The sequence below is a fragment of the Salvelinus sp. IW2-2015 genome, unplaced genomic scaffold (genome assembly GCF_002910315.2).
Source record: "Salvelinus sp. IW2-2015 unplaced genomic scaffold, ASM291031v2 Un_scaffold3626, whole genome shotgun sequence".
Taxonomy (NCBI): domain Eukaryota; kingdom Metazoa; phylum Chordata; class Actinopteri; order Salmoniformes; family Salmonidae; genus Salvelinus; species Salvelinus sp. IW2-2015.
Window position 1 is genome coordinate 26,961 of NW_019944903.1, and position 15,063 is coordinate 42,023.

The 15,063-nt window shown below is 41.1% G+C and overlaps 1 pseudogene; it reads left to right on the forward strand.

Annotated features, from left to right (window-relative positions):
• Nucleotides 1-15,015, forward strand: part of LOC112076208 (toll-like receptor 6) — a 33,795-nt pseudogene extending 18,780 nt beyond the window's left edge.
• The last annotated feature ends 48 nt before the right edge of the window (nucleotides 15,016-15,063 follow it).

A 15,063-nucleotide genomic window follows, 5' to 3' on the forward strand; every position in this document is an offset into this window, starting at 1 on the left:
AGCAAACATTGGAGAAAGATACGCTAAGCTGTGTTTGTGTTATAGTATATAATATATAAGTAGATGTCACTAAATTATATAACTATATTATATGTCATATAAATGTTTGTATAGGTATGTTATAACTGAGTAGATTAGTGAAAGTTCCGTGGGATTCTTATGTGAGTGTGTACACAGTTGAATTACTAGGCTTCACTCACTCACATTAAACGCATTTCTAAGTATCTAATGGTCTTCATAAAAATTGCAATTGAGCATCTTTAGTATATATTAGTTATTATTTTCAAATGTAACTAATAGTGCAGTGAGCCAATAGAATCTAATACTCTTTTATACTATATAGGTTAACGTGGTTATGTACTAAAGTGAGGCTTACAGTTTGTATCTTAAGCAGCGCTTTAATTTTGACCAAGAGCGGAGGGAAGGGAGAGATATTTGAAATAACATAACCCCCCTTGCCGACTTCTTTGGGCGCCCGCACTTCTCAGTAATTCATGGCGCCCAGCAATTGGGCATTGCACGTACTTGATAAATTATATATGTTTTAACATCCAGTAACCCTTGTCATATCGTGATGAGGACGGTATATGTCACAAACAAAAAATTCCGATAATCAACATTCGATGGAGTGCCTCTCTGTTCAGATTATCGATTAAGATTGGGTACTTTGTGAGGCTAGGTCAATGTGAAATAATAAGGTGATATATCGCATTTATTGTATACCATTGACATAACAGGGATTAATTTCCAGTTGTTTGATTACCGTCAGAAGAGAGTACGAACAAGCTCTCACCACTGTATTTTTTGGTATGCACGGGAAATGAACACTTGCAATGTAAAACTTTGCCTTCTGACTCCTATGCACATACATTTACAGAAGAGATCGTGCATTTTCTCACATTTATTCTGTAGTTCTTGACCAGTCACGTTATATGTTTATTACACTGCAGCACAGAGGTATTGGTTTTGGCCTCCACGTCCTCCATTAAAGCACGTTAACTTTTCTACTCGTATTTCGTCAGCGTTACGGGCACAAAAGTCCGACTGGCAGAATACGCACTTTTAGCTCCCTCAACAAGATATTTTTCTATATTGGGTTCAAGGTCTGGAGAACTGGCACTAGGTTCCACTCACCACGGCCCTTTTTGTAGATACTTCTTTTATCTGAGTGAGCCCAACCCCTTAGTTTGCCCTGCTGGTGTGTTTTCGGTTCAGTCGTTGTCTCATGCTGGAAGACCCAGCCACGACCGGGCAGGCATTAAACATATATGCCTCTTATCCACTAGATGGGGGATATGAGGTTGCTCTGGCGGTCAAGACATAGATTCGATCAGTCACATACTATGGGCCCCATCCATCCCCCCTCAATACGGGTGCAGTCCGTCCTGTCCCCTTTGCAGAAAAGCATCCCAAAAGCATTGATGATTTCTGGGGACGCTACCGGATAAGGTGCCTCTCTGAAATCGTGTCTGAGGATGAAGATGGATCATATCTTTCAGGGGTTGTTACGGTCATGAACTATCTTCAATCTCCAAAACACTGCGCACGCCGTGGAGTTTAAGTAGACGGAAACAGCTCTGTTTTTGAATCATCAGACGACCAGTTCATGGTGGGAGAAACTCGATGTTACCATTTCCATAGTCGCACTCTACAGCCTGCGTCCACTGGAATCATCACCAAGATGGTGTATTGCGAGCAAACTTTCACAGTAGGGGCTGTTGCAGGCTATGAAGCACTTAAGCTGGAACTGGCTCTAGTCAGGCGCCTGTTGTGTCGCCAATGTCAAAAAAGATTATATAAATCTTTAGTTCATTCCATTACGCATCGGTTCGTAGTTGGTGTTACTCAATCCCGGTGTGTATAACTCTCTTTGAAGACTGTGGCGTACACGCGTCTCTTCAACGGTATTTTCTTGAACCTAGTGTCCGTGACCGATAGTGTTCTGGGAGATCCCTCAACTTCCCGCGCTCTATGATCATTGACATGCGCGATTCGGCTGGCCCCATTCAACAGAGGACTGTAGGAGGGCTATTAGGTGGCTGGCAGACCGAAAGACTCAATGTAAGAGTGGAAGTGACATTCAAGTGGGGCTCCTGCTTACTTCTTTCCTACTCTTTCTTCTATTTTTTTATAATAATTGATCTTCTCAAAACAACAACATGAGCGTTAAACCCCATGTTTGAGGAGTTGATCGGGGAGAAGCGATGTATTCAATTATTAGAAAATGGGAAGAAATATAGAAAGAAGTTTCAGGGATAGAGTGCATCGGCTCCACAAATCACCCTGAGATCTGGGGGTCTCCATGCTAATTGATTCACCTCAGTCGGGGCATCTAAAGGTGAGGTCACTAGTGGCACAACGCTGCAGGGATAGCTCAGAACGGGACAGGCGGCAGGGACCTGGATAAAAATGACCTGAAGAGCACGGCTCGGGGACTGGGGACAAGTCTCAAACGCAAATCCATTAGTAACGACATCTAGGTTGCCGTAGTAGGCACTTAAAATCCTGACAGCGCGGAATCGACAAGGTCCGGCCTGCTTTTCAGCGGAGGGCGGCATCGTCAGCCATGGGGCCCGTTCTGCGTTTGCCAAAATCGACCATCCTGGATGATCCAGAGGGGGAATCGGGAGAAGGTCATGTGGTCCTGATGATTCAAAAACAGAGCTTTTTGGTTCTAATCACTGCTCCGGTTTGGGAGGCAGAAGAAGGATGAGTACAACCGCAAGAACCACCATCCCAACTCGTGAAGCATCGGAGGTGGAAACATCAATTTTTTTTTTTTTTTATTTTTTTTTTTTTTTCTTTGGGGATGCTTTTTTCCTGGCAAAGAGGGGACCGGACGAGCTGCACCGTACTTGAGGGGAGGAGTGGCATGGGGTGCCATGCTATTGCGAGATCTAAGCCAACAACTCTCATTCGCCTCAGTAAGAAGCATTGATGATGGGTCGTGGCTGGGTCCTTACCAGCATGACAACGACCCGAAACAACACCAGCCCAGGGCCCACTAAGGATGGCTGCCGTAAGAAGTTATCTCAAGGTCTGGGAGTGGCTAGCCAGTCTCCAGACCTGATACCCAATAGAAAATCTTTGCAGGGAGCTGAAAAGTCCGTTTGCCCAGCGACAGCCCCGAAACCTGAGATCTGAGAGAAGGTCTTGTATGGAGGAGTGGGCAAAAATCCTGCCCTGCAGTGTGTGGACAAACGCTGGTTAAATGAATCCTACAGGACAATGCCTGTATTCGATCCTTGTAGATTTTGCATGCGGCCAACAGGATAGACAAGGGTTATACCTACAAGACCAAATTTATATATTTAAAAGATGTTCACTGCGCAATCTTCTCGATAAGTGAGTCCATTTCTGAATATAGTACTTTACATAGTCATAAGCTGTCCCAGTGACTCAAAAAATGGCGAATAATAAAATAATTATCTTATAAAATATACAATGTGTTTTCCTCCTCCGGGCACTTTTGTTTTGTGTTGTACCGTATTGTGGTCCGTCTCTCCACAGTTGAAGTGTTACCCTATCGCACTAGGATGAGGACAGGGGTGCCTCTACATGCTTTGGTTAGAGTCAAGAAAAATGCGGAAAAGATTGCAGTGTAATAATCTCAAATAACCTTGTTTTCTCTTTCCCATTGTGTAATATACTAGCCTCATATACCAACGGACTAATATTTAACCTCTATAGGAACTTAGTGGTATTACCAGACCCTAGGCCTACGCTTACTATATGTATTTAGTATACTAAATTCAATTTCGATTTCTTGAAGAAATATGCAACTGGGTAAGAAATGCCTAAATTGACGCATTAAAGAGATTTCACTTGGAGCCTCAGTTCTCAATTTTGTGTCACAACTTCGCCATGAGAAGCCCACGCATATAATATTGTTTCAAAAAAATAACTAATCTCCTGCATATGATTCACTGATTACGTGAGCGTATGCGTTGGATAAAATACAGAATGTTATTTGAAATATATTAGAAGGCATATAATTTAGTCTATGTATATATATCACACACAGGACTTTGGGTTTTCGCCAATGGTTTGGTAAACATTGTAAATGTAAACTAACACTGGAAATCAAATCAAATCAAATGTTATTTGTCACATTGCATCGAATACAACAGGTGTAGACCTCACAGTGAAATGCTTACTTACAAGCCCCTAACCAACAATGTAGTTACATTTTTTTACTTAAAWWWWWTTWATATATATACCTAAAAAAAGCCTCAAAATGGTTAAAACAATAAGAGTGGTTACATTTCTCCAGGCCCATCCCTTTTTACCAAAACAGAGGCGGGGCGGKKGTTGTTATTGTTTCATCTGTGGATTTGCCCTTTAAARAACTTCATATTATCAAGATATCAAAGTGTCACCAACTAAAAGGTAAACAATAGGRCTATAGCAAATGCAGCATATTGCATWAATTCTACACATGTAAATAGCTCTTTTCAGTAGTGCTCAAAGCSACTCCATGAGCGCAGCATTTATTTTTCAACTGGAGTCAATGAGCCCAATCAGTCRTCCATGACAACAAAATCATAAACAACAGAGTAGGGCTGGCTAATTAGTCATTCGTTTTGGGGTCAAAGTCAGGTAAAACTATTTGGCTAATCTATACTTCCATATTTCCAAGTCCTATTCTTGAAGATACAGGGGTATAACATTTATTGGAATGACTGGAATTCTGATAGACTTTAGTTTTTAATGTAAAGATATAATTTTATCATATTATTATATGTAGTAGAAAGCGATGGGTTAGCAGAAGCCTACATAACCAACCCATAACGTAAAATGTAACATCCATATATGGCCAGCTATGTAAACTTTAACATGGATTTATCCTGCAATAGATGTCGTTCAATTGGTAACATGCATTTTTCTCTTCTTCTAATGCCTCTTAAGGGGAAAGTAATCTAAAAGTAACTGAATGTAATCAGATTACGTTACTGAGTTTGGGTAATCCAAAAGTTACATTACTGATAATTTTGGACAGGTAACTAGTAACTGTAACGGATTACATTTAGAAAGTAACCTACCCAAGCCTGTTGGTCATATACCACAAACACCCCAGGTGCCTTTACTGCTGTTATAAAATGGTTACCAACGTAATCTAAGCAGTAAAAATACATGTTTTGTCATACTTTCAGCCAATCAGCATTCAGCACTCTTTTGGATAAAACCACCAGGTGACAATGATAGCTGTTTACTCCTCGTGTCATCTTTTCCTCCATCATTACATCTCCAGGGGTAACTAGCCTTGCTCCTGTAAAACCTCTGATTTCCCCCTGAGTCTGTGTGTATTCGACAACGTGGATGCATACGTGCGTGCGTGCGTGCGTGCGTGCGTGCGTGCGTGCGTGGGCCAGCTTGAAACATTTCTTAGCTTCTCAAATGACATAAAGCAGAGCCTGCGTGCGTGCGTGCGTGCGTGCGTGCGTGCGTGCGAGTGATTGAGGCCCATTCAAAAAAGATGCACCCCACATTTCGCAGGGTAGCCTCACCACAGATGTTTCCTTGGCAACCCCACTAGGTCATCCAATGAGAAGAGGGGGCTGGGCAAGGAGGGGGGGGAGGGGGGAGGAAGGAGGTGACACTGACACAGAGAATCTGAGAGACCTGATTGGAGTTGGACTGGTGCAGTGAAACACGCACACACACATACACACACCTTCAAAGCATGCAAATTTCAACTTTCAAAGCTGTTTTGTTTTGTAGTAATGTGGTGCCTGCCTGTATTTCCTTAAACATTTATTTAACAGTACATGCCATTGAAAAATATGAATATTTCATGACATCATTTTTGTCAGTAGGTACCCAACAGAAGGTGATGTGTTGGACACACTCATATAGATACAGAGGTCTATAGAGCCTGTCTGTATTCCTGATTTCTGGAACTCTTAGCTTACCAGTGTAATATTGACATAAGCTCAGAACCGCTTGTTGTTTCAAACATGGTCCTGTTTAATCAGTTGTTGTGCTGGTCAATGGACAGTTCATTACCTCTGTCAAATGAATATGTAGCTTGAAGTTATCTTTGCACTTCTATTTATTTGGGGACGCAACGATAATACACATTTACAATAGGCCTATATCTAAAAAGACATACAGCCAAATGATACGTAAACTGAGTATACCACATATTAAGAATGTTCTTTCCATGACACAGTAGAATGACCAGGTGGAAGCTATGATCCCTTATTAATGTCAGCTGTTAAATCCACTTCAAGCAGTGTAGATGAAGGGAAGGAGTTAAAGAAGGATGTTTAAGCCTTGAGACAATTGAAACATGGATTGTGTATATGTGCTATTCAGAGAGAGAATGGGAAAGACAAAATATTATATATATTTTCTTTATTTAACTGGGCAAGTCAGTTAAGAACAAATTCTTATTTTCAGTGACGGCCTAGGGACAGTGGGTTAACTGCCTTGTTCAGGGGCATAACGACAGATTTTTACCTTGTCAGCTCGGGGATTCAATCTTGCAACCTTTCGGTTACAAGTCCAACACTCTAACCACTAGGCTACCTGCCACCCCATATGCCTTTGAACGGGGTATGGTAGTAGGTGCCAAGCACACCGGTTTGTGTCAAGAACTTTAACGCTGCTGGGTTTTTCACTCTCAACAGTTTCCTGTGTGTTTCAAGAATTGTCCACCACCCAGGGACATCCAGCCAACTTGACACAACTGTGGGAAGCATTGGAGTCAACATGGGCCATGCCCCAACAAATTGAAGCTGCTCTGAGGGCAAACCGGGGGGTGCAACTCAATATTAGGAAGGTGTTCCTAATGTTTGGTTTACTCAGTGTAAATATGAAAACAGATGGGAGTACTCACAGATTAATAAGCGTACGTCATTTGTCAGATGCACGTGGGCCAGCTTGAAACATTTCTTAGCTTCTCAAATGACATAAAGCAGAGCCTGAAAATAATAAACTTTTGCAACCTGTGCAACTTATCTTGCGCATCTGTACCGTAGGGATGGCGTGCTTCTGACGGATGAGGGCAAAGACCTCTTCTTTGAGAGTTTGAGCGTGTACGTGTGCGTGCCGTTGAGTGTCGGGAAAGGTAGGGGTTGTCAAAAACTGTGCAAGAAAGAGAATGGTCAAAATATCCCCTCCGGTTCGCGAATCCAGGACCACTCTATGTAAATGGACAGTCTGGTTATGACGTTCGTTTCGAAATGTTTTTATTCATTCACTCAGTGCTGATTGAACGATTATTTATCCTGCTTGGTTAAAATAGTCTAAAACAGTTGATGGGTTGAAAACTGTTACATTTGATCATATAGCTAACCAAGTTAGCATGGCATTTTCTTTTGACTGCGCACAGATCGCGCAAGCAAGCAATGATCATTATTATGTTATTTTTGCTTTACTTTGCTTTGTGTCCAAACTGCACCCATGCTACTTTTAACGTGTGGATAGCGACTTCAGTTTTTTGGGAACACATTGAAAAGTAACTTGACACTGTTGATCAGCCAGCACAAGTTTGGATTAAAATGACAAGAAGAAAATTGCATTGGCATAAGAGGGAGCACACTGAGGTAATGCATAAGGTAAGAGCTAGAATTTGCTCGGGATCTTCATGCACACACTAGAGCAATTACATAACCTTGGTACAACCCTTCAGACAGTAGTAATAAAATAGATTTCTGTACAAAAGAATCATTTTTTGGAACAGTTTCAGCTCATATAAGACTGTAATGTACCCAGTGTGTCTGGGGAGTAGACTCAGAGGCAGTGGGGAGTAGACTGAGAGGCAGTGGGGAGTAGACTGAGAGGCAGTGGGGAGTAGACTGAGAGGCAGTGGGGAGTAGACTCAGAGGCAGTCTGAATACAGGACAAGATCGCCCTCTAGTCGGTCTAAAATGATACTGCTGGTTCTGAGCACATGGATGACAAAATCAATGGCTGTATATGAATGGACAACGCCATCGGTCACATGAGCACACATATTCATGTGGTTATTACCTGTAGTTGGGTAGCAGGCCTAGCTGATGTTGGTGATAACTCTACTGTAGGTCAGTGTGGTGTCTGTATTGAAGGGTCCTAAATTCCAGCCGTCAACCCAGCAGAAAATGCCACTGTTGTAACGAAATCCCACAAGGAGGGTCACGCACCCTCCAGGCTAAGATTTACAGATTTGTTATTGATAGCGCCTCCCTCAAGCTATGAAGGATGAAGGAGCAGATGTTCCCTGTGCACGCATCAATGGGACGAATGGGGGGGGGGGACTTGCTTGGGCCAAGAAACATGAGTGATGTTAGGATCGAGACTAGTTAGGATCGAGACTAGTTAGGATCGAGGCAAAGATGAACGGAGCAAAGTACAGAGAGAGATCCTTGATTAAAACTTGCTCCAGAGCGCTCAGGACCTCAGACTGGGACGAAGGTTCACCTTCCAACAGAACAACGACCCTAAGCACACAGCCAAGACAACGCAGGAGATGGCAAGTTCTTGAATGCTAGTATTTCCTGAACTTTTGGTAAACATAAGACATTTCATGTGGTAGGATGAATCCTTCATTCTGAGAAAAGAAAACATTTCTTTTAAATACAGCCACGGGTGTTGGTCCTAATCAGGAGGTGGTGGTAGCGTCATGTCGGACATGATTGACTGGATGACTGTTTTGCAAGTGACAGGCTCCCTGGTGGGTGGGGGTTACACTTTAGGGCGCTTGGATTTACCCAAACATATGAGGTTTGGCTCAACTCTGCTTGTGTGTCGTCACCTGCTGCCGAGCAAAACCAGTTCACCCATCAGTGACTCGCTGACGTTGCTTGCATGTTTTTTCCAACGTTATTTGTTTTTTTCTTCCAGCTTCAGATTGATTTGATTTTGTAGCGAGTAACGAAGGTGTCAGGGGAAATGTATCACAGTAAAAGTATACATTTTCTTTTGAAAATGTAGTGAAGTAAAAGTAGAAATATAAATAGTATATATATAATATATATAATATATAAATAAATTATAAATAGTCAAGTACAGATACCATAAAAAACTACTTAAGTACAGTAACAAAGTATTTCTACTTACTTTTTTTGTTGTTGAGGTCAATCTGTTTTCCATTAGTTTCAATGGTAAGCCCTTTTTAATAGAAATCTGCTTGCAGTTCCTATGGCTTCCACTAGATGTCAACAGTCTTTAGAAATTGGTTGATGTTTTTCTTTTGAGAAATGAAGAAGTAGCCCTGTTCTTTCCATGTGTCACTCCAGGTGGACTCAAGTCTTTTGGTGCGTGCGACCTGGAACCCCTTCACATTGTTTTCGTCCGGTATGGAACACAGTTTATCCCGTCTTAAATTTGATCGATTATTTACGTTTTAGGATACCTAAGGTTGGATTAGGAAAGTGGTTTGAAATGTTTCGACTAAGTTTGCAGGTAACTTATTAGACACTTTGTAGTCATGTTGGGCGAGTTGGAACCGGTGTATTTCTGAATCAAACACGCCAAATAAATGGACATTTTGGGGATATAAAGAAGGAATTTATCGATCAAAAGGACCATTTGTGATGTTTCTGGGACATTTTGGAGTGCCAACAGAAGAAGATCTTCAAAGGTAAGGCGTGAATTATATCATTATTTCTGACTTTTGTGTAGCACCTGCCTGGTTGAAATATGATTTTCATGTGTTGGTATGTGGGGCACTGTCCTCAGATAATCTCATGGTCTGCTTTCGCCGTAGAGACTTTTTGAAATCTGAAATCTGAAATATGCGGCTGGATTAACAAGAAGTTAAGCTTTATTTTGATGTATTACACATGTATGTTTTGTAAATTTTTATTATGAGTATTTCTGTTTTTGAATTTGGCGCGCTGCAATTTCACTGGATGTTGTCAAATCAATCCTGTTACCGGGATTTGAGCTGGAAGGGATCACTAAGAAGTTAAAGTAATGTAAATCTCAACCATTTATCTTTTTCAGTGATGAAGACATGGATGTCTCATGGAATGGTGGGGTATGCAAAATGGGCAAACTTGAGCATCTCTGTCTCCTGAGTGTTTTGGCATTCAGGTCCAAAAAGTACCTTAATGAGCACTTTTAACGTGGGCAAACATCTATGGAAGGTTTTGTTCAAGGCAAAAGAACTGGAGTTATTCCTGATCATGTGACTTGACCAGGAAAACTTATTTTAGGTTTATATTTTTAGATTCAGTGAATACAGTATTGATTTAAGGCCCAGTGCAGTCAACATTCCTGAGTTTTATATCATATTGTACAACAGCTGATGAAACTGACACTGTAAACGTGTGAACAAAATAGATCAGTGTTACTTCCTGAGAGTTTCTGGTTGAAAATGCAATATGCACAGAACATTCTAATTAGAAGCTTTGCATGGGCGGGAGTTTCGTCTTTCCATGGTGACATCATCATGAGGTGAATTGGCTAATAGACCAATAAGAAAGAGAGTTCCGAACCTCTCTGCCAATAACAGCTAGTTTTCAGGTTTCCCCTCCCCACTCAGACCACACCCAGACAGTCATAGCTAAATCCATGCTTGAGAAATCGTTTTTTTTGTTGTTACTAAAAAGCAATTTTATCTATTACAGACAGGTATTTCATTGTGACGCCATTGTAACGGGTCACTGAAAATTGTGCAGAATTGTGTACTACGTCAACCATTTTGTATGATATGTTACATCCTGCAGTTGTTTTTTCAAATATATTTGTATTACTTTTGAAATTCGTGTAATATGTTACGAATTCCAATTTGTACAATATGTTATGAATTTGTAAGCACTGAACACCCCGAACTGCATCTTTAATACTCCCACAATCTAGGTACTGTAGTGTACCGTATAATTCAATATGAATCACACACAATCTAGGTACTGTAGTGTACCGTATAATTCAATATGAATTCACACACAATCTAGGTACTGTAGTGTACCGTATAATTCATATGAATCACACACAATCTAGGTACTGTAGTGTACTGTATAATTCAATATGACACACACAATCTAGGTACTGTAGTGTACCATATAATTCAATATGAATCACACACAATCTAGGTACTGTAGTGTACTGTATAATTCATATGAATCAAGCACAATCTAGGTACTGTAGTGTACCATATAATTCAATATGAATCACACACAATCTAGGTACTGTATGTGTACTTGTTATATTCAATATGAATCAAGCACAATCTTAACCGGGAACATCTACTTGTATATTCTGAGTTTAGAACTAAAACAACTGATGATTTTATATGTTAGCGATATGTTTTCATTATTGAATTACTCTATTTCATATGTCCTGTATGTATGATGAAACCGTTGTTACACATTCTTTTTTACTTGTATCTATTGTTTACATTAGATCTCAAGTATAAGTTGAAGACATCAGCAAGAATTTTAAGAGGACTGTCATTGAGAATGTGTGTGTTGGTCACCAGCCAAGCTCCGTGATATGTCAGGAGAAGGAAGTGGATTTATGTATTCTCAGCTGAGTTTTTTTAATGCGTTCTGCTCTATTGTTGATCCAGCAAATGGCTACTCAATGACAACGACTCTCAAAATCTGTATGTAGTAGACTGTGAAAACAAGCATCTCAAAGCTGGACCACCAGACACTCCAATAATAACATTACAAAGATAAAAAGTGAGGACTTACACATTCTGAAAATATTACCACTGAACAGCAACAGGATATCTTATGTGAACAAAGGGTCTTTTTCAGATCTGGGCTCTCCACAGCTGTAATATCTTTCCTTCAACAAACTCACTTCCATCTCAGACCACACGTTTAAGGGCCTGGACAACCTCATAGTATTACAACTGGATAACAACCACATCTCAAGTATCTCATCATCATCTTTTCAGTTCCTCTTCAGCTTGAGGAAACTGTACTTAACCAGCAACCAGCTTCATTGTCTTCAGCCCATTTTAGAATGACCACATTTGCAGAAATTGTTCATTGTGAACAATAACTTGACCTCTTTTCATTCACAGGAAATATCAAATAGGTCTATAGTGCTGACAGTACTGGATGTATCCAGTAATCCTCTGGAGATCTTCAGTGTCACAGCAGATGTCCTTTCCCATCTTCATACATTAGATCGTTCCCTCTGTGGCTCTAACGGAATGGGATGTGGCGGACAGGTATTTTCTGAGGAATGTTTATGGTCTCGACTTGAGTGGCGTCCACGTGTCTTCAGGAGGGGTTAGTGTTGGTGCTCCAGAGCCTCGACTCCTAAATGAAATCTCTGGGACTGGATACAGTAGGGGGAGATGCGCTCATTAATTAATATAGCCTGCCACATACCTACAGTGAGAACACTCTGATTACAATGTAACAACTTCAGTATTGTCTCTGACAAGCTGCTGCAGTCCTGCACACAGTTGACTGACCTGGACATATCATTTATAATATGATACTGTATGCAACACATCAATTAGTCATATTGAAATGCATTGTTAATTCAGACATTTAATATGACATTTAATATATTTAATTCAATATGACATTTAATATGACATTTAATAAACTTTTAAATTGATACTCTGGACATAACACTGGCTTGTGTGAGTGACCTGACTCCAGTATATCATTAAATATTGTTGTCTGAAATGGGAACTACGTCATTTTACTGACACAGTTGCCAGCTGATGTCTCCCTGTAACTACAGTGCCTTCTGAAGTTATTCAGACCCCTTGACTTTTTACACATTTTGTTACGTTACAGCCTTATTCTACAATTTATTAAATAAATACAAATATTCAGCAATCTACACGCAATACCCCATAATGACAAAGCAAAAACAGGGTTTTAGACATTTTTGCAAATGTATTATAAATAAAAAACAGAAATACCTTATTTACATAAGTATTCAGACCCTATGCTATGAGACTCGAATTTGAGCTCAGGTGCATCCTGTTTCCATTGATCATCCTTGATGTTTCTACAACTTGATTTGAGTCCACCTGTGGTAAATTCAATTGATTGGACATGATTTGGAAAGGCACACACCTGTCTATATAAGGTCCCACAGTTGACAGTGCATGTCAGAGCAAAAACCAAGGCATGAGGTTGAAGGAATTGTCCGTAGAGCTCCGAGACAGGATTGTGTTGAGAAACAGATCTGGGGAAGGGTACCAAAAAATGTCTGCAGCATTGAAGGTCCCCAAGACCACAGTGGCGTCCATTGTTCTTAAATGGAAGAAGTTTGGAACCACCAAGACTCTTCCTAGAGCTGCCCGCCCGGCCAATCTGAGCATTCGGGGGAGAAGGGCCTTGGTCAGGGAGTGGAACAAGAACTCTATGGTCACTCTGACAGAGCAGAGCTCTAGAGTTTCTCTGTGGAGATGGGAGAACCTTCCAGAAGGACAACCATCTCTGCAGCCACTCCTCAGTAAAAGACACTTGACAGCCCAATTGGAGTTTGCCAAAAGGCATTGAATGTCAAGCATTGTGTCTGGAGGAAACCTGGCACAATCCCTACGGTGAAGCATGGTGGTGGCAGCATCATGCTGTGGGGATGTTTTTCAGCGGGAGGAACTGGGAGACTAGTCAGCATCAACGCAAAGATGAACTGAGCATAGTACAGAGATCCTTGATGAAAACCTGCTCCAGAGCACTCAGGACAGACTGGGGCGAAGGTTCACCTTCCAACAGGACAACGACCCTAAGCACACAGCCAAGACAACGCAGGAGTGGTTTCAGGACCAGTCTCTGAATGTCCTTGAGTGGCCCAGCCAGAGCCCGGACTTGAACCTGATTGAACATCTCTGGAGAGTCCTGAAAATAGCTGTGCAGCTACGCTCCCCATCCTACCTGACAAAGCTTGAGAGGATCTGCAGAGAGGAATGGGAGAGACTCCCCAAATACAGGTGTGCCAAGCTTATAGTATCATGCCCAAAAGACTCCAGGCTGTAATCGCTGCCAAAGGTGCTTCAACAAAGTACTGAGTAAAAGGTCTGAATACTTATGTAAATGTGATATTTAAGTTTTTATTTTTAATAAATGTTCAAAAATGTCTAAAAAAACAGTTTTTGCTTTGTCATTATGGTGTATTGTGTGTAGATTGATGAGAGAACATTGTTTCTCACTGTGTTCCACAGATAAACCAACCATAGAAATAATAACAGAAGCAATCTACCGGAGCAGAAAGACCGTCTGTAATCAGCAGCTGAAACCCGGAGAGCGAGTGTTGCTCCAGAGAGATCCAGGTTGGTTTAATATCTTACTATTTATTGTTGTATTCTGCACAGGGGTTCATTTCCCTAAAGTGTCGTAGCTAACAGTAGAACAGCAAAATTCTTTATTTGACAAATGTTGTTTTTCACACACCGACAATTGACTGTCACACATCGAGATGATCATTTATTTTCTTGTGTGGCTGGGTTGTTGAGGAAAACAATGTTAGATACAGGTGGGAGTTTTTTGGGGAAACTCGTCTGTATATTGATCGAGGGTCAAATAATGGAAAAAAAAGCTCTTGTTTCCAGCTTCCATCTGTTTGATGAGCAGAAGGATTTGCTGATCCTGGTGTTTTTTTGAGGAGATCCCAGACCACCAGCTCTCACCCTGCCACCAAATGAGGAAGCTGGTGAAGAGACACACCTACCTGAGCTGGCCCAGAGCTGGGGAACACACCGGAGTCTTCTGGCAGAAACTCCGGGTGGCTCTGGAGACCAGGGACTGTCCTGCTGTGGAGGACCCCATCCTCACCGGGATGGAGAGAACGTGACATAGACAACTGTCATGCTGTGTTTTACATTTATATGATATTTTATATATCACATGCTTTACATTTTAGTCATTTAGCAGATGCTCTCATACAGGGCGACTTACATGATTGAATAACATTGACCAATGCTAATATTTTATGAATCTAATGGGCTTAGTTACAATGATATCTATGAACCTTTGTTAACTCTTGGCTGTTGTATTTAGCTTTATGAGAAACAAACATATTCTTTTTGAAATAAACTATAATGAACACGAGGGGAGACAGAGCTGGTTTCATACACGAGGAGAGACAGAGAGCTGGTTTCATACACGAGGGGAGACAGAGAGCTGGTGTCATACACGAGGGGAGACAGAGAGCTGG